This window comes from Pseudophryne corroboree, chromosome 10 (genome assembly GCF_028390025.1).
Source record: "Pseudophryne corroboree isolate aPseCor3 chromosome 10, aPseCor3.hap2, whole genome shotgun sequence".
In the NCBI taxonomy this organism is placed as follows: Eukaryota; Metazoa; Chordata; class Amphibia; order Anura; family Myobatrachidae; genus Pseudophryne; species Pseudophryne corroboree.
In genome coordinates, this window is record NC_086453.1 from 176,468,987 (window position 1) to 176,471,685 (window position 2,699).

At 41.7% G+C, this 2,699-nt stretch overlaps 2 pseudogenes; both read right to left on the reverse strand.

Annotated features, from left to right (window-relative positions):
* Positions 1 to 1,957: 1,957 nt before the first annotated feature.
* Positions 1,958 to 2,077, reverse strand: LOC134968179 (5S ribosomal RNA; annotated as a pseudogene).
* A 240-nt stretch (positions 2,078 to 2,317) lies between these two features.
* On the reverse strand, positions 2,318 to 2,437 carry LOC134968152 (5S ribosomal RNA; annotated as a pseudogene).
* Positions 2,438 to 2,699: the final 262 nt, after the last annotated feature.

The following is a 2,699-nucleotide window of genomic DNA, read 5'->3' on the forward strand; positions in this document are numbered from 1 at the left end:
CAAATCAGTTAAAATGAGATAACGGCATTTTTGTCAGCAATTTGCGAATGAAGAACAAAAGACACATGACTACAAAAAAGGAGTGCCACCCCATTATGCTTAAAAGGGCCATTAGCGAAGAAACCAAGGGGATATTTGTGATCCTTGAGCGGGTGGGGGGATTAATGGAAGAGAAGTGGGTTTCCTGTAGTGCCACAACATCTGCCCCTTGCTTATTAAAAAAAGAGAGAGCCAGTCTGGGCTTGTTGGGGGAATTTAATCCCTTAACATTTAACATAAGAACCCTAGGCATAGTGTGTCAAAAGAAAAGAATGCACATTGTCAGCGATACATTCAATAACAAGGATTGCCCACAGTAAATTACTTACATTATAAGTACAATTTGAAATCTGAAAAGAAAAAAAAGGAAACAAAAAAAAGAGGAAAACAAGGGAGGGAGATAGAAGAGAAAAACAAGGGAGAAAAAAGCCTAACAGCCCAGTATATCGGGCCTGCATAACTACTGCAGAAGTAGGAACTAATATGCAGTAGTATAAAAAAAAGGGGTATTGTGGCCTAATGCCGCCACCCCTGTAAACCGAGCATGATACAAGAATAAACAGAGTCTACCAAATCGCATAGACCTAACACAAAGTAGGGCAGAGTACAAATGTAACTCTAGCTGATGCCATAGCCAGTAGAAAGAGTACTTTTGCTGTCAACCATTTAAGATCCACCATGTTAAGTGGTTCAAATGGGGCAACTTGAAGGGCTTTCATGACTAAACCTAAGTCCCACGGTGCTGTAGGCGAAACAAAGGGAGGTTGAATGCGCAGCATTCCCTGGAAAATAGTACGCACATCCTGCAAATTGGCAATTTTCTTTTGGAACCATACAGTCAATGCCGATACCTGCACTCTCAAGGAAGCCACCTTCAAACCTTTATCCATTTCTGCCAGAAGGAATGCTAGGACCCTGGAAACTCTATAAGATTTCAGGTCCATACCTCCTTCACTGCACCAATGAATATAGGCCTGCCATATTCGGTGATAAATACGAGCTGAGGAAGGTTTCCTTTCTCTGAGCTTTGTTTGAATTACCTGTTTAGAGGATCCTCTTGACTTTAGGATAGAGGTTTCAAAAACCACGCCAACAAAGACAGTCAATCCAGATGTCTGTGATAACAGGGACCCTGCATCAGTAGATCTGGACGTTGAAGGAGTATAAATGGAGCATCCATCGACATTCTCTGCAGATCTGTGTACCAATGCCTTCTGGGCCAAGCCGGAGCTATTAGAATCACGGCACCCTTTGCTTGCTTTATTTTCCTCACCACCCTGAGTAACAGGGTGATCGGAGAAAACAGATAAGCCAGATGAAAGTCCCATCTCACCGACAAGGCGTCCACAAAGATCACTCCGGGATCCTTTGTTCTTGACCCGTATGCGGGCACTTTGTTGTTCAGATGGGATGCCATGAGATCTATCTCTGGCAACCCCCATTTGTCTACTAGAGTCTGAAAGACCTCCGGTTGTACAGCCCATTCGCTTGCTTGAATGGTGTTTCAGAAAAAACCAAAACAAAGAAGTGTTGGTAAGTAGACTCTTTTTTGGGAGCACTCTAATTCAGAGGATGGCAATGTAATTTGTTACTGATAAAACCATTTTTATTAGGTAACACGTAAAATAAGAATTAAGGAGTATCTACCTTGAAAATTAAAAGCTTTGCGAAAATATGAAAAAAGATTATAAGTAATACGTGATATCCATATCACAATCTACCAGTTGCCGGAAATTATGGCTGTGGTAACAAAATTCATTAATCATTGCACATTGTGACTCATATATTGTATGACCATCATTTATTCAGCAGATATCCATTGTGGATTGTGGTAAATGCAGAGAGTTAAATCATAGGTCATATAGGAGTCCGGTACCCAATAGTATATGTATGGGTGACACTATATAGGGGAGTCAATTTATTGCAGTACCAGGGTGTTCAAAGGTGGTCTCCCATCCTAGTACTAGCCCGGCCTTTCACTGTTTAGCTTCCAAGGTCAGAAGAGATTAGGCATCTCCAGTGAGGTATGACCGCAATTGTTGTACTCACCCTATTGAGTCACCCAAGTGTGTGCAGCCAATTGGTTTAGTCACCTTGTGACATGGCAGCCACAGTGAAATATGAGCATGGGTGATGGCCTGTTTTGTGGAAAGAAGGTTTTTTTTAAAACCACGCAATATCCACAATTAGGACTTGCCTATCACCGTTGCAAATTAATTTTTTTGACAATTCAAGTGCCCAGTATTTTAGGTGCAGATGACACTATAGGGGAATCAATTTGTTGCGGTACCAGGGTGTTCAGAGGTGGTCACCCATCCTATTACTAGCCCGGCCTTTCACTGCTTAGCTTCCAAGGTCAGAAGAGATTGGGCATTTCCAGTGAGGTATGACCGCAAATATTGTACTCACCCTTTTGAGTCATCCAGGTTCATAAGTTTGTAACTGACAAAATTGAGATTTGTATATCTATATGGTACAATGGTCAAGAAACATAAAGTGAGATAATGTGCAGCCACCAGGCTTAGTTACCCTGTGACATATCAACCACAGACAATATTATACATATGAGTGAAGGCCTATTATGTGGGTAAAATTCCTGAACACCACACAATGTCCACAATTAGGACTTGCCTTTCACTCCTAGAAACGCCCAAAGGGCA